The sequence below is a fragment of the Triticum urartu genome, chromosome 6A (genome assembly GCF_056163025.1).
Source record: "Triticum urartu cultivar PI428250 chromosome 6A, HENAU_Tu73, whole genome shotgun sequence".
Classification (NCBI taxonomy): domain Eukaryota; kingdom Viridiplantae; phylum Streptophyta; class Magnoliopsida; order Poales; family Poaceae; genus Triticum; species Triticum urartu.
Window position 1 is genome coordinate 11,933,844 of NC_141878.1, and position 22,641 is coordinate 11,956,484.

Genomic DNA, 22,641 nt, shown 5'->3' on the forward strand with positions numbered 1-22,641 from the left:
CTAGCTAGCTAGTACTACTTAATTACTTACCTTGGATCGAAACCATTTCAGCTGTGGTTTCCATTCGCCTTCCGTGACGCTGATGAACCTTGCCCAAGCCCTGCCCGCCGACAAAAAAAATGAATAAAGGGGTTATTAAATAGTTCATATCATGAAATGACGAACTAAATAGGCCGAGATATATAGTTAATAATGATTGAAATTACCTGTTGACTATCCCATACAAGATGTTGTAGTCACTATTTGCTTTGAGTAGCGAGTCCAGTATTTCAACTGTTCCGGCGTCAACTTTAATGATACACAAGATCCAGTGAAATCTGCATGCACACACGTTTGCATGTCTTAATTAAGCGGGCATATGTAAGCAAAAACATGTAGCTAGCTAGTAGGCAAAAACAGAGAATTTGTAGTACAAGAAAGTGTGAATCACTCGAAGTTGTAAGGAAGTAGTATATCTTCATTGTATTTGAGGTGCTTCAAGAACTCTAGCATGCTGTCCTTTACCTGCTTTTCATAATACTTGCTCATTTTCCATGTGTATTGATTAACGGTGTTTGGGTCAATGAACCCAATGCCATAGTGTCCACCTTTTCTCATTTCATACATCTTCATCCTGCATAATACCACAGAAAAGAATATAGTAAGGATAATTACAGGTAATGATTGATCAAAAGGATCACTACAGCTAGCTTGAGACTTAAATTACAGAAAGAAATCACTTACAGACAATAGCAACTGACGATAGATTTGTCGAGTGCGTCTTGATTGTATAACTGAAACAGTTCAGAATACTCAACGGCCACAGCTTTCTCATGGTAGTAATGATCCTTCTTGACATACACCATGAGGAACTCTCGATCGGATCTCTTGGTAATGTCCATGTACCATTGATGCAATTCATACATTTTCGTTGAGAGCTTCTTGACATCTTCTGGCTTGACCAAAGGTTGGCCCCGGACATATTTCCGTTTTATTTCCTCCTCTGTAATCACAGGCATGTCCTCGATCTCGAGGAGTTGTCCAACAGTGATCTTGAGTTCTTCAGCCTGCATTATATGCTCCTGGGTTATTACCACATCGCCCACCTCGGGAACGTAAACTGTTTGGCCACAATAATATTGGGCGCGCGTACTGTCACGTGTTGTCGGCACAACAAGCGGGGGGGGGGGGGGGGGGGGTCGATTGCGCCGCCTGTTCTCCCAGCTGGGCAACGGTTTTCCCGCATTTTTCGACAGCTGCTTGTTGTTTGCTCGAGCTCGAGCTCGCCTCCTTCTATAGACGTTGTCGATGTAACTTCCTGATGTGGCACTCATAGTCTGTGTCAACAGGCTTAGGAGCTGGTGGTTGAGCCATACGAATGAAGTGGTCAACTACTTCCACAGGCACTTTCTCCCTTGGCGGCGGTGGCGGTTTCGGTCCAAAATGGGCGTCGACTTTTGCCCGCACTATGGCATTGGTTTGCTCCTCGGTCCTGTTGTAAGCCCTCACAGGAAGAGGAGTAGTGAGGTTTGGACCATATTTATATCGCTTGCCTCCGCCTGTACTTCCTGTACTATGACCTCGACTGGTACCGCTACGCACCATAGCTGCGGGGTGTCTCTTCTGCGATTGCTGAGGCGGTGGAGACGGCTGACGGGGCTGAGTTGGACGAGGAGGAGTGGCCTGAAGCTATGCCGGACTTGGAGGAGGAGTGGCCTGAGGTTGTGCCAGACTTGGAGGAGGAGTGGACGTCTGACGCTGTGTCGGACTTGGAGGAGGAGTGGCTTGACACTTTGCCGGACTTGGAGGAGGAGGAGTGGCCTCACGCGTTGGTGGACTTGGAGGAGCGGGAGTCTGCTGACTCGGTGGCGGACTTCGACGAGGAGTCGGGTGACGCGGTGTCGCTGGCCTTCGAAAAATGATGCAATCCTTTCTCCATAGGATGATACGATGTTTGGCATCTCCGAGTGTGTGCTCCTCATCACCTCTAGGAATGTCAAGCTCTAGCCCCGAATATTGGTCCACCACCTCATCAACCAAGACACGAGCATAGCCCGCTGGAATCGGGTTGCAATGGAAGGTTGCCTCGGGGGAATTTGAAAAAGCAACGGCGTCTGCGACCTTCATGGATATGTTCTTCATTTTGAAGTGTAGCTCGCAGTTAGTGTTCTCCGTGATGTCATCTACGGGGTATCTATCCAGCACTACTGCGTCGCCCGGGGCGGAACCCACGCTGCTTCTCGGCATGGATGGGGCGGTGGTATCCAATGCTGGATCATCCGCTAGCTGCTGCAGCTGCTGAGACCCCCTTTGCTGGCTAAGTGAGTCGATCTACTCCTGCTGTTGTTGGAATTTAGCTGCCAATTCCGCTTGACTTGCTTCTAGGCCTTGAAGGCGTTCATAGTCGAGCTTCCTTTGCTCCTCCTCCATCTTCCTCTTCTTCTCCTCCGCAATCTTCTTTCTCGCACGGGTTCTGTAGTCGGCGTTCCAGTCCGGAAACCCCTCATACCACGGAATAGCGCCCTTGCCTCGTGTTCTTCCCGGGTGTTCAGGATTCCCAGGGCACGCGTAAGCTCGTCGTTCTCTCTGTTGGGCTGGAACACCCCCGATCGAGCCTCTTCTATTGCAACAAGTAGCGCATCGTCGGCTCCGTTCAGACATGCCTTCGTCGAAACATTGCCTGTCTTCGGGTCCAACTCCCCCCCATGCGCATAGAACCAAGTCCTGCACCTGGGGGGCCAGCTCTTACTAACCGGAGTGACACCTGCATCCTCCATCTCTTTCTCAGACTTATCCCACTTAGGCATTGCCACCGCGTAGCCACCTGGCCCCAGCTTATGGAACTTATCCTTTTTTTCGGCATTCTTCTTGTTTATTCTCGACCGTTCCTTAGCTAATTCTGAATCCTTGAATTTCACGAAATCATCCCAATGAGCACTTTGATTCTCTAGTATCCCCTCGAATACTGGAGTCTTCCTTCCTCCCTTGACGTACTTCTCCCACGTCATTCTCTTGTGGTTCTTGAATGCAACCGCCATCTTCCTAAAAGCAGCGTCCTTGACTTTCCGCACGTCTGCTTCTGTGAAATTATCTGGTAGGGTGAAATGTTCCATGAGAGTATCCCAAAGCAGATTTTTTTGATTCTCGTCGACAAAAGTAACATATGGACGTGGATTTGCTGGCTTTCTCCATTCTTGAAGGGAGATCGGGAGTTGGTCCTTCACAAGAACTCCGCACTGACGAACGAACTTGTCCGCAATCTTCTTAGGCGCTAATGGTTCGCCATTAGGTCTGATTGCCTCGATATTGTACTTTACGCCCTCCTTCAACTTTTTGTTCGGGCCTCGTTTCATCCTTTTGCCTGAAGATTTGCTCGATCCGGATGGCTGAAAGAAGAAAGATATCGATTCGTTAATATATCTTCAACTCATTTAAAACATGCGATGATCACCAGATTCCTGCTTATATAAATATATATACCTCGCCGGTGTTTGTTGTTTCAGGATCAACATGTTCTTCGTCGTAGTTCATGACTTCATCTTCTCGGTCGTCGTGATCGAATATCATATCACCCTCTCCGGTGTTGTTTAGAAATTCGGAGCCGTCAAAATCTTCTTCATTCTGATCATCATCTGGCCCGCGTATGATATCGAGCATGGTCTGTTCTCTCTCTCTGTCGGTATTGTCCGCCATAGCTTTTATTTAACTATGCCAAAAGAAATATAAAACAATTTAGTATAATCTCGAATACATCGTCTCGAATAATAGATATAATCTCGAATATATCATCTCGAATAATAGATATAATATTGAATACATCACTAGCTAGCTAGCTAGCAAGCTAATAAAGATCGAATAGTACAGAGTAATCTAGGCCACTCGCGGTTCCTGAGGTGCGGGCGGTGGACACCCAAAGAGAAGGAACCATCACTGGATCATAGCTCGGGTGATCTCCCCAAAGAACCTGCCAGGTATTGGAGAACCTGACGTCCATAGCAGCCATGTAGCGATGGACGTGCTCGTCCTCCTCCCTGACACGGCGACGTACCACCTCCGGCGGGGCCGGCTCCCTCCGCACCGAAAGTGGCCCACGTGAATGCCACCAAAGGAGATGAGGGTCGACGACGGGACCCGGGGCCGGGTTCCTCACCAAGCGTCGCGCCCCTGAAGGTAGCACCTCCCAGTGCCAGCCCGGCGGAGCCCAGTCCCGGACATGGGTCCTCTGAAGCAGGACGTCGTCGCGGACGTGTCGACGGCGAGGATGCGGGCCGGGCATCGTCGACAACAAAATACTATATGCCGCAAAAGTAAAGTAACATTTTTTAAATGATGGATTGTGATGATTTCATATATGCAAATTCTAAATTTTATAACTAAAAATATAAGAAACTAAAAAAACATCGATCATCGTCTAACAATTTGAAATTAATCTAATTCATCTAGCTAGCTAAAACTAACATTTCCAAAATTTCTAACATTTCTATATAACTAACATTTCTATAACATTTGACATTATATATATTATAACTAACATTTCTACATACTATTTGACATTAATCTAATCTAATTAATTAATTCATCTAAAACTTTGTATGAAAAACAGAAAAACAGAAAAAACTAAAAGCTAAAAACAGAAAAATTCTGTGTGTGTGCGCGTCTAGTGTGTGTGTAGTGTGTGTGTGTGTGTGTGTGCATGTAGTGTGTGTGTGCGCGCGCGCGTGTGTGTGCGCTACGGTCGGCGCCGGCGCCGGTGTGCGCTACGATCGATTGGAGGGAGGAGAGGGGCCGGGGGAGGGGCTCACAGCGCGCGCGGGCAAGGTCGAGGAGACGGCGAGGGCGAGGTCGATCCAAAGGCGACGGCGATGGCGAAGCGAGGGGATCGGCGACCGGGATGGCGACGGGGGTGCCGCGGAGTCGACGGGGACGACGCGACGAGGACGGGGGCGTCGCGGAGTCGACGGGGACGGCGCGACGGGGGCGGCGACGGCGCGGGCGGGGCGGCGGCAGAGAGAAGTGGGAGATGAGAAACTGAAAATTTTCGAAGTGTTTCTTATATAGGGGACACCTTTAGTACCGGTTGGAGCCACCAACCGGTACTAAAGGCCTGTTTTGGCCAGGCCAAGCGGGGGGGGGGGGGGGGGGGGAGCACCCCCCTTTAGTACCGGTTCCTGGCTCCAACCGGTACTAAAGGTCCCCCATTTAGTACCAGTTGGTGCCACGACCCGGTACTAAAGGGGGTGCGCTGCCAGGCGAGGGGCGCAGAAGTTTAGTCCCACCTCGCTAGTCGAAGGGCGCTCACACCTGCTTATAAGCCACGCCGCCGCTGCTGTCTCGAGCTCCTCTCTAAAGCAGGCCTTCTGGGCCTACCTCTGCTACTCTGCCCTGTGGGGTCTATTGGGCTTGCGGGCCTGCATCCTGGCCCAACAACAGGTTGAGTTTCTAGTCGTATGCAGGCCGCTGTGGCCCGGTAGGTGGGCTTTTTTCATTTAGTTTTTTCTTTTATGCTTTATTTATTTTGTTTTATTTATTTTTAGTTGTTTTTTGCTGTATTTAGAGTTTCTTTGTGAATATTTTTGATAGTTTTTAGAAACTTTCAGTTAGTGCCGGTAGTTTTTAAATTTGAATAGTTTAAATTTTGAATTATTTGAAATTTGTGTGAATCACTAGTTTGTGAATAACTTAACTTTAAAAATACATTTTCCAGTGATTCTTTTTTTTATGTTTAATATTAGTGTGTTTTATCATTATATTCAATTTGGTAATGCTTAAGTTATTTAAAAATGAAATGCCTTTGTAACGGATGAGTTTTCGTCCGAAACCCTGATACTTCGAAACAGATTGTCCATTTTGTACACGAAGTGCATCCAGTTTTTGCGGTAACCCTCTCTACTTTTTTGCACATGCTATGTGGGTGAAATTATGATACCATGCCAACTTTCATCCTTTTCTGAGTTCATTTGAAATGCTTTTCAATTTCAGGGTCATTTAGCTGAAAAAATCAATAAATGCATGAAAGAATTTGCTTGCACATAAAATTTCTTCGCGTTTCAAATGCCAAAACACATAACTAGCTACCCTAACTATTACAGAGATTCCCTCCTGGGTGTGAAACACAGAAGAAAGTGATGATAGCTAAGCCGATCACATCCCAGATCTTTGGGTGTGAAACTTTTTCTTCGCGTGTGTCCCTTTGCGTCGTAGCCATGGAAAATCTTCATCATTTAACGGGATGCTCGGGTCAATATTCACTGTGAATGGAGCAATTTCATCAAACTTTTCATAATCTTCTGACTTGTCTGTCTTGTCATCCACTCCCACGATGTTTCTCTTCCCAGAAAGAACTATGTGCCGCTTTGACTCATCGTACGATGCATTCGCTTCCTTATCTTTTCTTTTTCTTGGCTTGGTAGACATGTCCTTCACATAGAAAACCTGTGCCACATCATTGGCTAGGACGAATGGTTCGTCTGCATACGCAAGATTGTTGAGATCCACTGTTGTCATTCCGTACTGCGGGTCTTCCGTTACCCCGCCTCGTGTCATATTGACCCATTTGCACCGAAACAAAGGGACCTTCAAACCACGTCGATAGTCAAGTTCCCATATGTCCTGTATATAACCATAATATGTTTCCTTTCCCGTCTTGGTTTCTGCATCAAAGCGGACACCACTGTTTTGGTTGGTGCTCTTCTTATCTTGGGCGATCGTGTAAAATGTATTACCATTTATCTCGTACCCTTTGAAAGTCATTATATTCGAAGATGGTAACTGGGACAGCAAGTACAAGTCATCTTCAATAGAGGTGTCATGCATGGTACGTGCTTGCAACCAGCTGGCGAAACTCCTGGTTTGTTCACGTGTAATCCAGTCATCAGACCGCTCCGGGTGTTTGGAGCGTAGCAAATTCTTGTGTTCATCCATATACGGAGCCACAACGGCGGAATTCTGTAGAACTGTGTAATGTTCTTCAGTGAGAGAATGTCCGTCCATACATATTATTTGTTCCCCTCCTAGCGTGCCTTTTCCATCCAGTCTGCCCTTATGCCGCGATTCAGGAACACCAATCGGCTTAAGGTCAGGAATAAAGTCAATACAAAACTCAATGACCTCCTCATTTTGACGGACCTTGGAGATGCTTCCTTCTGGCCTAGCACAGTTATGAACATATTTCTTTAAGACTCCCATGAACCTCTCAAAGGGGAGCATATTGTGTAGAAATACAGGACCCAAAACGTTAATCTCTTCGCATAGGTGAACTAGGACGTGCGTCATGATGTTGAAGAAGGATGGTGGGAACACCAACTCGAAACTGACAAGACATTGCACCAAATCATTCTGTAACCTTGGTATGATTTCTGGATCGATTACCTTCTGAGAGATTGCATTGAGAAATGCACATAGCTTCACAATGGCTAATCGAACGTTTTCCAGTAGAAGCCCCCTCAATGCAACCGGAAGCAGTTGCGTCATAATCACGTGGCAATCATGAGACTTTAGGTTCTGGAACTTTTTCTCTGCCATGTTTATTATTCCCTTTATATTCGACGAGAAGCCAGACGGTACCTTAATACTGAGCAGGCATTCAAAGAAGATTTCCTTCTCTTCTTTGGTAAGAGCATAGCTTGCATGACCCTGATGTATGCCGTCTTTTCCGTGCATACGTTGCTAGTCCTCCCGTGCCTCAGGTGTATCTTTTGTCTTCCCATACACGCCCAAGAAGCCAAGCAGGGTCACACAAAGATTCTTCGTCACGTGCATCACGTCGATTGCGGAGCGGACCTCGAGGTCTTTCCAATAGGGCAGGTACCAAAATATAGATTTCTTCTTCCACATGGGTGCGCGTCCGTCAGCGTCATTCGGAACAGGTTGTCCACCAGGACCCTTTCCAAAGACCACCTTCAAATCCTTGACCATATCATGTACATCAGCACCAGTACTGTGGTGAGGCTTCATCCGGTGATCTGCCTCACCTTTGAAATGCTTGCCTTTCTTTCTTACGGGATGCCTGCTCGGAAGAAATCGACGATGTCCCTGATACACATTCTTCTTACAATTAGCCAAATATATACTGTCGGTATCGTCCAAACAGTGCGTGCATGCGCGGTATCCCTTGTTTGTCTGTCCTGAAAGGTTACTGAGAGCAGGCCAATCATTGATGGTCACGAACAACAACGCCTTTAGGTCAAATTCTTCCCCCATGTGCTCATCCCACGCACGTACACCTGTTCCATTCCACAGTTGTAAGAGTTCTTCAACTAATGGCCTTAGGTACACATCAATGTCGTTGCCGGGTTGCTTAGGGCCTTGGATGAGCACTGGCATCATAATGAACTTCCGCTTCATGCACAACCAAGGAGAAAGGTTATACAAACATAGAGTCACAGGCCAGGTGCTATGGTTGCTGCTCTGCTCCCCAAAAGGATTAATGCCATCTGCGCTTAGACCAAACCATACGCTCCTTGCGTCATCTGCAAACTCCTTCCCGTACTTTCTTTCGATTTTTCTCCACTGCGACCTGTCAGCGGGTACTCTCAACTTTCCCTCTTTCTTACGGTCTTCTCTGTGCCATCGCATCGCCTTGGCATGCTCTTTGTTTTGGAACAAACGTTTCAACCGTGGTATTATAGGAGCATACCACATCACCTTGGCAGGAATCTTCTTCCTAGGGCGCCGGCCCTCGACATCACCAGGGTCATCGCGGCAGATCTTATAGCGCAATGCACCACATACCGGGCAAGCGTTCAAATCCTCGTACTCACCGCGGTAGAGGATGCAATCATTAGGGCATGCATGTATCTTCTGCACCTCTAACCCTAGAGGGCAGACAACCTTCTTTGCTTCGTACGTACTCTCGGGCAATTCGTTGTCCTTTGGAAGCATATCCTTTATCATTACCAGCAACTTTCCAAATCCCTTGTCAGATACACCATTCTCTGCCTTCCATTGCAGCAATTCCAGTGTGGTGCCCAGCTTTTTCTTGTCACCTACGCAATTCGGGTACAACAATTTTTTGTGATCCTCTAACATGCGCTGCAACTTCTTCTTCTCCAAATCACTTGCGCAGTTTCTCTTTGCATCGGCAATGGCCCGACCTAGATCATCAACGGGCTCATCTGATGCCTCTTCTTCAGCTTCTTCCCGCATTGCCGGCTCAGCTTCTTCCCGCATTACCGGCTCAGCTTCTTCCCCCATTGTTGTATCATCGTATTCAGGGAACCCATGGCCAGGATAGCTGTCGTCATCCTCTTCTTCTTCATTGTCTTCCATCATAACCCCTCTTTCTCCGTGCTTGGTCCAAACATTATAATGGGGCATGAAAACGGTCTTAAACAGGTGGACGTGAATGGTTCTTGACGTAGAGTCATTGTGACCATTCTTACAGCGAGCACATGGACAAGGCATAAAACCATCCGCCCGCTTGTTTGCCTCAGCCGCAAGCAGAAAAGTACGCACGCCCTCAACAAACTGGGGAGAGCATCGGTCATCGTACATCCATTGCCGGCTCATCTTCATTACACAACACCGAATAGACCAAATTAATACAAGTTCATACATAAAGTTCATACAACACTTAAATGCAACAAACAAATAACTCTCTAGCTAAAGCATTTAAATGCAACAACAAATATGATCAAGATCGCAACTAAGGTAACAATGGATCCAACAGCATAATGATACCAAGCCTCACTATCGATGGCATATTTTCTAATCTTTCTAATCTTCAAGCGCATTTTCTCCATCTTGATCTTGTGATCATCGACGACATCGGCAACATGCAACTCCAATTCCATCTTCTCCCCCTCAATTCTTTTCAATTTTTCTTTCAAGTACTCGTTTTCTCTTTCAACTAAATTTAACCTCTCGGCAATAGGGTCGGTTGGAATTTCAGGTTCAGATACCTCCTAGAAAAAATTTCTATGTCAACTTGATGGGCATAATTTGTCATAAACACGAAATGCAACTAGTTTTAAAAGAGAATATACATACCACATCCGAATCATAACAAGGACTAGGGCCGACGGGGACGGATATCAAAACCATGGCACTATATGTATAACAAACAACGTACGGGTAAGATAATTATACGAGTAACTATATATCCAAATCACACACATCAATTTTTATATAAAATTTCATGAACAAGAGGCTCACCACAAGGTGGTGCCGGCGACGGGACGGTGCGGGCGATCGACGGTGGCTACGATGGAGATTTAGAAGGCACTAAGTAAACCACACCTACATATGCAAACTTAGTGTTATTTTGACCTCAAATTGCATATAAATCAAATACTAGCACATATATATATATATCCTCCCAAATTACTAAACTCACAAATTAATCACTATATAAACCAATGCAAGAGCTAATCTAGCAATGAGAGATGAAAGGACAAAGTTGCTAACCTTTGTGATCATTTGAATGGATGAGGGCCTTCAAATCTTGACAAATTTTGGGCAAATTTTGTGATGAACTCGAGAGGAAGAAGGGAAGAACAGAGGAGAGGGCCGGAGAGGGGAAAGGGGGAAGAACAGAGTGCTGGTGGATGAAGGGTTTATATAGGACGACCTTTAGTACCGGTTCGTGCCAAGAACCGGTACTAAAGGGGCTGGAGGGGCGCATGTCTGACAACATCCTGCCACCACTCTCATTAGTACCAGTTCGTGGCACGAACCGGTGCTAAAGGTTCGCCACGAACCGGTACTAATGAAAGCGGCCCGGCTAGCCGTTGGAACCGGCACTAATGTATACATTAGTGCCAGCTCAAATACAAACCGACACTAATGTGCTTCACGATTGACCCTTTTTCTACTAGTGGACGTGCCTCGAGGTACACAAACCCCAGCCGCCTGCTAGGTCCAGATCTAAGACTAGTAGAAAACAGGGCTTTGGTCCAGGCCGGGTCAGCCCATTAGTCCCGGTTCAGTCTAGAACCGGGACCAATGTGGGCATTGGTCCCGGTTCGTGAGCCCAAGGGGGCGGCCGGGCCACGTGGGCCATTGGTCCCGGTTGGTGGGACGAACCGGGACCAATGGGCCTCGCTCCTGGCCCACCACCATTGGTCTCGGTTGGTGGCTTGAACCGGGACCAAAGGCTCCCCTTTAGTCCCGGTTCATGCCACCAACCGGGACCAATGAGGTGCCTATATATACCCCCTCGCGCAAGAGGAGAGCACAGTGCTCTGTTTTTTCTGGCCGGGGGGGAGAGGGCTTTGTGGTGCTCTAGCTCACCTCCTATGCACATGAGGTGTTCGATGGAATGCCCGAGCCACACTACTTAAGCTTTCTCCTCTCGTGGTGAGCCTCTTGTTCTTATCTTCTTTCTGAAAGGAAAAATATTCTTACTTGTATGTTTAGATAGATACTTGTATCATTTTCTTACATTTATTATTGCATCTTATATAGTGCGATGGTTTTGGTATCCGCCCCCGTCGGCCCTCGTCCTGTCTATGATTCGGATGTGGTATGTATATTATCTTTATAACTATTGGTTCATTTATTGTTTATGAAAATTATGCCGACCAACGTGACATAGATTTTATTTATCTAGGATGTATGTGAATCGGAAATGCCAACCGACCCTATTGTCAAGAGGTTAAATTTAGTTGAAGAAGAAAACAATTTGTTGAAGGAAAAAATAAAAAAATTGAGGAGGAGAAGATGATATTGGAGTTGCATGTTGCGGATGTCGTCGATGATCACAAGATCAAGATGGATGCAATGCGCTTGAAGATTAGAAAGATTAGAAAATATGCCATTCATACCGAGGCTTGGTATCATTATTCCGTTGGATCAATTGTTACCTTGGTTGCGATTATGATCGCATTTGTTTTCGCATTGAAATATTTTACATAGTTTCAATGTATGGTTTAATTAATTAGATGCTCTGGAGAGCTATATGTTGTTAGATGAGAACTATGTATGCACTTTGGTTTTAATGTGATGATGAACTTCTATTAATTTGGACACTTAATTATATATAATGCACACAGATGAACCGGCAATGGATGTACGGTGACAGACACACCCACGAGTACATTAAGGGCGTGCATGAGTTTCTCGATGCGGCTGAGGCAAACAAGCAGAATGGTTTTATATGTTGTCCATGCATTGAATGTGGGAATACGAGGTCTTACTCTAACCGGAAAATCCTTCACTCCCACCTGCTTTACAAGGGTTTCATGCCACACTATAATGTTTGGACGAGGCACGGAGAAATAGGGGTTATGATGGAAGACGGCGAAGAAGAAGAGTACGATGACAACTATGTGCCCCCTGAATACGGTGATGCTGCAACGGGGGGAGCTGGTGAAGATCAAGAGGAACCAGACGATGTGGCCAATGATGCTGCCACGGGTGAAGCTGCTGAAGATCAAGAGGAACCAGACGATGTGCCCGATGATGATGATCTCCGCCGGGTCATTGTCGATGCAAGGACGCAATGCATTAGTCAAAAGGAGAAGCTGAAGTTCGATCGCATGTTAGAGGATCACAAAAAAGGGTTATACCCCAATTGCGAAGATGGCAACACAAAGCTCGGTACCGTACTGGAATTGCTGCAGTGGAAGGCAGAGAATGCTGTGGCTGACAAAGGATTTGAGAAGCTACTGAAAATATTGAAGAAGAAGCTTCCAAAGGATAACGAATTGCCCGACAGTACATACGCAGCAAAGAAGGTCGTATGCCCTCTAGGATTGGAGGTGGAGAAGATACATGCATGCCCTAATGACTGCATCCTCTACCGCGGTGCATACAAGGATCTCAACGCATGCCCGGTATGCGGTGCATTGCGGTATAAGATCAGACAAGATGACCCTGGTGATGTTGACGGCGAGCCCCCAGGAAGAGGGTTCCTGCGAAGGTGATGTGGTATGCTCCTATAATACCACGGTTGAAACGTCTGTTCAAAAACGAAGAGCATGCCAAGTTGATGCGATGGCACAGTGAGAACCGAAAAAAAGATGGGAAGTTGAGAGCACCCGCTGACGGGTCGCAGTGGAGAAAAATCGAGAGAAAGTACTGGGATGAGTTTGCAAAGGACCCAAGGAATGTATGGTTTGCTTTAAGCGCGGATGGCATTAATCCTTTCGGGGAGCAGAGCAGCAATCACAGCACCTGGCCCATGACTCTATGTATGTATAACCTTCCTCCTTGGATGTGCATGAAGCGGAAGTTCATTATGATGCCAGTTCTCATCCAAGGCCCTAAGCAACCCGGCAACGACATTGATGTGTACCTAAGGCCATTAGTTGAAGAACTTTTACAGCTTTGGAATGGAAACGGTGTACGTACATGGGATGAGCACAGACAGGAGGAATTTAACCTTAAGGCGTTGCTATTCGTGACCATCAACGATTGGCCCGCTCTTAGTAACCTTTCAGGACAGACAAACAAAGGATACCACGCATGCACGCACTGTTTAGATGACACTGAAAGTATATACTTGGACAAATGCAGGAAGAATGTGTACCTGGGCCATCGTCGATTTCTTCCGACCAACCATCAATGTCGAAAGAAAGGCAAGCATTTCAAAGGCGAGGCAGATCACCGGAAGAAGCCCGCCATGCGCACCGGTGATCACGTGCTTGCTATGGTCAATGATTTACTCTACGTAATCTTTGGAAAGGGTCCCGGTGGACTAGCTGTTCCGAATGACGCTGAGGGACACGCACCCATGTGGAAGAAGAAATCTATATTTTGGGACCTACCCTAATAGAAAGACCTAGAGGTCCGCTCCTCAATCGACGTGATGCACGTGACGAAGAACCTTTGCGTGAACCTGCTAGGCTTCTTGGGCGTGTATGGGAAGACAAAAGATACACCTAAGGCACGGGAGGACCTGCAACGTTTGCACGAAAAAGACGGCATGCCTCCGAAGCAGTATAAAGGTCCTGCCAGCTACGCTCTTACGAAAGAAGAGAAAGAAATCTTCTTTGAATGCCTGCTCAGTATGAAGGTCACGACTGGCTTCTCGTCGAATATAAAGGGAATAATAAATATGCCAGAGAAAAAGTTTCAGAACCTAAAGTCTCATGACTGCCATGTGATTATGACGCAACTGCTTCCGGTTGCATTGAGGGGGCTTCTACCGGAAAACGTCCGATTAGCCATTGTGAAGCTATGTGCATTCCTCAATGCAATCTCTCAGAAGGTGATCGATCCAGAAATCGTACCAAGGCTAAGGAGTGATGTGGCGCAATGTCTTGTCAGTTTCGAGCTGGTGTTCCCACCATCCTTCTTCAATATCATGACGCATGTCCTAGTTCATCTAGTCGACGAGATTGTCATCCTGGGGCCCGTATTTCTACACAATATGTTCCCTTTGAGAGGTTCATGGGAGTCCTAAAGAAATATGTCCGTAACCGCGCTAGGCCAGAAGGAAGCATCTCCATGGGCCATCAAACAGAGGATGTTATCGGGTTTTGTGTTGACTTCATTCCTGGCCTTAACAAGATAGGTCTCCCTAAATCACGGTATGAGGGGAGACTGGCTGGAAAAGGCACTCTTGGAAGAGACTCAATAATATGCAGGGACGGATATTCTTGGTCTCAAGCACACTACACAGTTCTACAGAACTCTACCTTGGTGACCCCGTATGTCGATGAACACAAGAACAGTCTGCGCTCCAAACACCCGGAGCAGTGGGACGATTGGATTACATGTGAACACATCAGGACTTTCAGCAGTTGGTTGGAAACACGTCTCAGAGGTGACAACACTGTTTGTGATGAGTTGTACTTGTTGTCCAGGGGACCATCTTTGACTGTATTGACTTACAAAGGATACGAGATAAATGGGAATACATTTTACACGATCGCCCAAGATCAAAAGAGCACCAACCAAAACAGCAGTGTCCGCTTTGATGCAGCAACCGAGAGCGGAAAGGATACATATTATGGTTACATAGTGGACATATGGGAACTTGACTACGGACCTGATTTTAAGGTCCCTTTGTTTAAGTGCAAATGGTTCAATCTGTTAGGCGGCGGGGTACAGGTAGACCCACAGTACGGAATGACAACAGTGGATCTGAAAAATCTTGGGTACACTGACGAACCGTTCGTCCTAGCCAATGATGTGGCACATGTTATCTATGTGAAGGACATGTCTACCAAACCGAGAAAAACAAAAGATAAGGAAGCGAATACATCATATGATGAGCCAAAGCGCCACATAGTTCTTTCAGGAAAAAGGGACATCCTGGGAGTGGACGGCAAGACAGACATGTCTAAAGATTATTAAAAATTTCATGAAATTCCTCCCTTCAATGTCAAGGCTGACCCAAGCATCCTGATAAACAATGAAGATTATCCATGGTTACGGTGCAATAAGCAAATGACACAAGCGAAGAAAAAGTGAAGACTTTCTCCCGCAACTATTATGATGATACCATGCCAAATTTGTAACAGAAGAACATGCTACCATTGTCCGTTTTGTACATGCACATGCTATGTGGGTGAAATTATGATACCATCCCAACTTTCAACTTTTCCGGAGTTCATTGAAATGCTTTCATGTCTTATGGTTCAAGGTTTTATGTGTTGAGGCAAATGGATCAATATGTCAGGAGGCGGGGTACAGGTAGACCCACAGTACGGTATGACAACAGTGGATCTAAACAATCTTGGGTACACAGACGAACCATTCGTCCCAGCCAATGATGTGGCGCAGTTATTGTCCGAAACTTTGATACTTCGAAAGTGATTGTCCATTTTGTACACGAAGTGCATCAAGCTTTTGTCGTAATCCTCTCTACTTTTTGGAACATGCTATGTGGGTGAAATGATGATACCTGTGCTGTAAGCGAGATATACTGCTGTGGAGGACTGCAGCACAACATGTCCAACACACGAGAGCTCCTAATGGTGCTTGACGCGCCAGTTTCTAAAAACCAGTACCTGTGCCTGCGCCTGCAAAAGAATAGAGTACCCGCGCGCCGCTTACGTAAGCCGGCCCAACAAATGAGCGCTCCTTGCTAGCGACTGAACTGTTTGGTCGCTCTTCCCATGAAAAAACCTGTTCGGTCATCCGTTAATATATTTGCTAATGAAACTTCACAGATTTAGCGGGTAAATAAAAGGTTCATATATTTGAAAATATTCACAGTTTTGATCACTCAGCTCCTTCGACAGATGACAAACTGGTCATCCGTTGACCGTTGCCATTTTCAAAAAAGTGCACATAATTTTAAAAATACTTCAGAAATTCTAAAGAAATACTGACAAAATAAAAAATGAATTCAAAAACAGTTCACAACCACAAAAATATTCACGAATTTGAAACAAAAAGTTTGCAAATTGAGGAATATTCACGGATAGAAAAAAGTTCAAGCAAAAAAAGTTCCATGAAGTCAAAAAGTTTGTGAATTTGAAAAATATTAACAAAAATCGAAAAAGTCAATGCATTAAAAACCCACAAACTCAGAAAAAGTTTCATGAACTTGAGAAATGTTTGAGAATTTAGAAAATATTCATTAATATGAAAAACATTCAAGAATTGTTAAAATTTCACAAAATAGAAAAAGGGTTCAGGAATTTGAATTTTTTTGCAAATTTGAGAGAAATTTCTCAATTTTTTTAAATAGAACTACAAAATGTCACAAAATTCAAAATGGTCGATATATATTACAATGGGACATTGAAAAAGAAAAACTAAGAGAGCAAAAAAGAAAAATAAAATAATAAAAAAGAAATGAAAGGGGAAAATAGAAAAAAACCAAATATTAAACCAGTTATTCATAACCAGAGAATAAGGAAAAATCAGGATGGAACAAGACGCGCATGTTGCAAAGTACACACATGTGGGGGCCTAACGAGAAAGAAAGAAACCGAATTGTACGCTGGTGCAAACACGAACTGACAAAAGGTACATGGGTCAGCCCAATAGAGTCACGCGTGAGCGCTGGGGGTGCTCCGGTTACCGTTTTGCCTTTAAGTGGCACGGGCGCTGAATAGGATTCACCGTCCAAAACTTCGTAGAACACTTCCTAGCACTAGAGGCTTCCAACCAAAGCAGGATCGATCGATATGTGAGGAGCTCCTATTCAGCGCTTCAGGCACCAAAAAGGTTCCCTGAAGCGGACAAACAATGACATCTCGCTGCAGCGCAACAAAACGCGAGTGGGTCAAGTAGTGCACTCACTTTAGAACCATCGCTGGTTGACTATTGTACCAGTTGACCGGCTCACTGCTCGACCAGTTGACATAAAAAAAATCATGAAAATTGATTCAAAAAAGTTAATCCATTTTAAAAAAGGTCATTGATTTTGAAAAACAATTCAAAAATCGAAAATATTTCATTGAATTTAGAACAATTCACAAATATGAAAATAAGGTCATCAAATTTGAATTGAAGTCCATCAATTTTGAAAAAAGTACATTGAATTTGAAGAAAAAGTCATTGATTTAAAAAAAATCACCAAATTTGGAAAAATTTATTGAATTTTAAAAAAAATTATCAATTTTGAAAAAATGTTCATGGCATTTGAAAAAAGATCATCAATTTTGAAAAAAATCATGAATATAAGAAAAAGTTCAAACCAAGAAGAAGAAAAATAAAAAAGAAAAAACGAAAGGAAAATAAAAAAGTAGAAATAAGAAAAGATGGAAAAAAGATGCAAGTAATCACACCATGTTGTTTGCCAGGGTTGTTACTGCAACGTACATCGAAGCAAGAGGTCGGCGGTTCGATTCACTCCACACCGCGCCATTTTTTTGTGATTTAGCCCAGCGCGGAAGAGGGGTGTGCGTCCGTTTATAAAATGCATAGTAACAGACGCTTAAGGCACCAAATAGGAAATGTTGGGCATGTGACCAATGGGTTGTGAAGTGAAGCCCTAGGAAAATTCGGGCCCCTCCTCACTTTAGGCCCGATGCGGTCGCATGGACTACACACCCCTAGGCCCAAGGCAGATTGAGTTATTTTTCTTTTATTGTTTCAATCCATTTCTTAATTGTCAATCTGTTTTTAGCTTCCATTACAATGGTTTGTTATGGTTGATTGGTCCAAAAACTAAATGAAAAAATCATCTGGGTGATAGGTAGTCACTCTCTAAATATATAACAAAATTATCCCAGTTTAAAGAATTATTAGTATTTATAGTAAAACTTGATCTTCATCTACAGTAGAAAAGGTTATGTAGTAGATGATGAATTGATCACTCGTCGCACTGTTAATTATCATCAAAGTAAATGCTAGCATTTTCTTTGTTGGACATGGTCTTCTGGAATATCATTACTAGTTTTTCCCTCTAGAAATTCTCGCCAACTCTTCTGGATTTCTTGAATTGCCCATATTGCTTGTAATCAAATTATAAACGGATCATCTATGTGATACTACCCATTCATCTATGGGAAAGAATGTTCTAACTTCACGAGAAGAGAAAAATGTTCCGGCTTCAAGAGAAAAATGTTCCATGTCCACCAAAAATGTTAAAATAAAATGAAATAACATAAAGTAAATTAAATTTCTTCTAAAAATATTTTATAAATAAAAGAGAAAAGTATACTTTTCGTCCCTCAATTCTTCGCTAAGTTTATTTTTCGTCCCTCAACTCTAAAACCAGACAGAGTGCACCCCGAACTCTCGAAACCGGTCATTTTTCGTCCCTGCGACTGAGTCAACCCGGTTTTGACCACACTTGAACAGTACACATGATGAACAGTAAATTCAAAAAAATAGCAAAAAAATCTGAAAATTTATGACATCAAAGATACTCAGTTAGCCACGTGTGTGCAAATTTTTGACATGTTTGGAAGTTCGAGGAGCTCGCAGCAAAAAAAGAAAAATTAAATCTACTCTGAAGTGAACAGTACATTCAAAAAAAATTAGAAAACAAGTCAAAAAAATTTGAAATTTTTTGCCATCGAAGATGCTTGGGTGGTCAAGGTGGGTGCAAATTTTCGTGGTAAAATAAGATCCGAGGGTTTGGAAACCACCCGAAGCGGCACACACACGTACGCTATTTTGTTTTTATTGGCATGACCTTCTCGGTTGTCATTTGACCACGAAAATATGTACGCATCTTGCACATCCGAGCATCTTTGATACCAAAAAATTTCAGATTTTTTTGCTATTTTTTGATTTTACTGTTCACTTCAGAGTAGATTAATTTTTTATTTTTGCTGCGAGCTCCTCGAACTTCCAAACATGATGAAAATTTGCACGCACATGGCACACCTGAGTATCTTCGATGTCATAACATTTCAGATTTTTTTTATTCTTTTTGCTCTATTTTTCGAATTTACTGTTCATCTGGTGTACTGTTCACACGTGGTCAAAACCGGATTGACTCAGTCGCAGGGACGAAAAATAACCGGTTTCGAGAGTTCGGGGCGCACTCTGTCCGGTTTTAGAGTTGAGGGACGAAAAGTAAACTCAACGAAGAGTTGAGGGACGAGAAGTATACTTTTCTCTAAATAAAATAGAAAAAAGAGATGGTTGTATTTGGCCTCTTCGGCCGGCATCTATTATATATTAGAAGTACCTAACAAGCTAACTAGAAAAGGGATAATTAAGCTTGAAAATGTCAAGAAAAATGAGAAACAGCCAGCCATTAATTTAGTGCATCTTCAATTAAACGAGTGAAATGCGCACTAGTCCAGAAATTGAGTTCATGGACTACTGGCGCTTTTGACTCCAAGTAAACGATAAGCAATACCCATTGGATCTTCTTTTGACCAAAACTAACCCCCACGCTCCAGCACTAACCTGAAAGAACACCAGTCTTCTCCCTGTAACTCTTCTCTACTGTACGTCACCTCCTGTTATACCATAAATACTTTGAGCATCATAAAAACAATTTGATACCGTAAAGAAACATACCCAGGTGGACTGACTTCTTATGCCCAACTTAAGCCATCATCATCATATGGGTGGGGCACCACAAGCAGTAGCCGGAGCGGCTCTTCTGCTTTCTCTCTCTCATGTTTTAATTACTTTCTTCGTTCGCATGGTTGTATCAAAAAATACATTATGATTGTATGAAGCCCCTGAGCTAATAAATAATTCTGCTATAGCAACCAGCACCTCTCACGCCTCTTTTGGTTTGTAGGAAGTTTATAGGAATTTTTCGATAAAGGGTGGATTTTATTGATTCAAAGTGAAGCATCAAGTAGATACAAAACACAATGAGTACACACCCGGCTTCTGCATAGCTAGAATGCACACTGCCGACACAAACACACACACACAAAAAGAAACACACCGGCAAATAGCAAAGTCATACAAGACCAAAGCTATACCTTAGCCAGAAAAAAAACCCGAATTGATAAAAACAACGGCCGGCAAACTAAGAAAACAACCATATGTGCACCAGCCTTCTCTTAACACCAGAGGGACAACGGGATTCTTCAACAACAGCGCCTTCAAGAAGGAAACGACGCTCAAGCGCCACCGTCACCGGATCCAACCACGAAAGGTTAGACTCTAGGTTTTCACCCTGAAGAACAAGTCCGAGCATATCCAAGCAACGCCTTCAACAAAGTAACGATGCAAGAACATCATCATTGCCAGGTATAACCAACTCGGGTCTGACCTAGGGTTTTCACCCCGAAGCTCAAGACCAGGTACTCAAGCAGCAGCAGCACATCAAAGTCAAACATGTGTTTTCGCCCCCACTTTTCCGCGATCCCAGCAGCTACCTGCATCGAGCCTCCGCTGCACATCTGTACCCTCTGCATCAAGTTGCATCCATAAATTGCCTTACACCATCATCAAAGGTGAACTGGTAGGAGGGAGAGCCGCCAAAACCCACAACGGGGCCTTCTGGTTGCATCCCACAGCTTTGGCGGTACAAGGTGCCGGCAGCAGTCATCAAATCTAAAGAGATTCTCTGATGTCCACCACAATCTGCAGCTCGAGTGACCGGCCGGTTTTGTCACAAGGAGAAAACCACGCAAATCCAACACCCGACGGCGTTCGTCAATTTGATCAGATGCGACAACTACCGAGAAGAGGAACGCTCAGCCCCAAACCTCACGGAGCAGCCGCCGGGAGAGCCGCCTGCACCACCGCCACCAACGACCACTAGTGCAGAACAAGGCAATAGCACCGGTTTGTAAGGCCCTTTAGTGCCGGTTTCGGAACCGGCACTAACATTTCGGCACTAAAGCCCCCCCCCCTTTAGTACCGGTTCAGCACGAACCGGTGCTAAAGGGCAACCACGTGGCACGAGCCAGCTCCGGGGGTCGGGAGCCCTTTAGTACCGGTTGGTAACACCAACCGGTACTAAAATGTTTGGGGGATTTTTGGTTTTATGATTTCTTTTTCATTTAATTTTGTGTTTTCCATTTTAATTCTTTTTCGTTTGCTGGTATTTTACGGTACTACACATTGTACACGTTATGCATATATATATATATATAGAATTTCTAGTAGAACCAATCATATATATATATATATATCATCAATGTCTCACAAACCACCATATTAATTTACACATACACACATGTATAACTATATACAATTTCTCCTACATATGCATGTTGCCTTCGGAGCCAGTGGCATTAGCCTAATTGGTGCCTTCGGAGCACGATGACAATTGGAAGTGGTTCATGACATGTTCGATGGGGGCGGTAGCGGGTAATAGTATTCTCCCTTCGGATTTATGACCTGGTCGAGCAAAAATCCCGCTATTTCCTCTTGAAGTGCTTCTACGTGCTCCGTTTCTAGGAGCTTGTCCCGCACCTCTTTGAACTGTTAAGAAGGAGATCAATATGCATGTGTATTAGTTGTGTGACTAGATATCGATAATGGTGTAAAAATTGTGAATAGTGTTCTGACAAGCGTACCCATTCCTGTCTTTGAGATCTGCTCCTTTCGGACGCCATCATGCGAATGTTCTCGCAAACGCAGTATGCACACAGATTAGTCCCTTGCGCCTGCTTCAAGGCCTTTATTACGAGAATGGAATTTAATTTGATCAGATAATAATTAATCAAGCATGATAATTAAAGAGATGGCAGCTAGCTAGCTAGCTAGTACTACTTAATTACTTACCTTGGATCGAAACCATTTCAGCTGTGGTTTCCATTCGCCTTCCGTGACGCTGATGAACCTTGCCCAAGCCCTGCCCGCCGACAAAAAAATGAATAAAGGGGTTATTAAATAGTTCATATCATGAAATGACGAACTAAATAGGCCGAGATATATAGTTAATAATGATTGAAATTACCTGTTGACTATCCCATACAAGATGTTGTAGTCACTATTTGCTTTGAGTAGCGAGTCCAGTATTTCAACTGTTCCGGCGTCAACTTTAATGATACACAAGATCCAGTGAAATCTGCATGCACACACGTTTGCATGTCTTAATTAAGCGGGCATATGTAAGCAAAAACATGTAGCTAGCTAGTAGGCAAAAACAGAGAATTTGTAGTACAAGAAAGTGTGAATCACTCGAAGTTGTAAGGAAGTAGTATATCTTCATTGTATTTGAGGTGCTTCAAGAACTCTAGCATGCTGTCCTTTACCTGCTTTTCATAATACTTGCTCATTTTCCATGTGTATTGATTAACGGTGTTTGGGTCAATGAACCCAATGCCATAGTGTCCACCTTTTCTCATTTCATACATCTTCATCCTGCATAATACCACAGAAAAGAATATAGTAAGGATAATTACAGGTAATGATTGATCAAAAGGATCACTACAGCTAGCTTGAGAC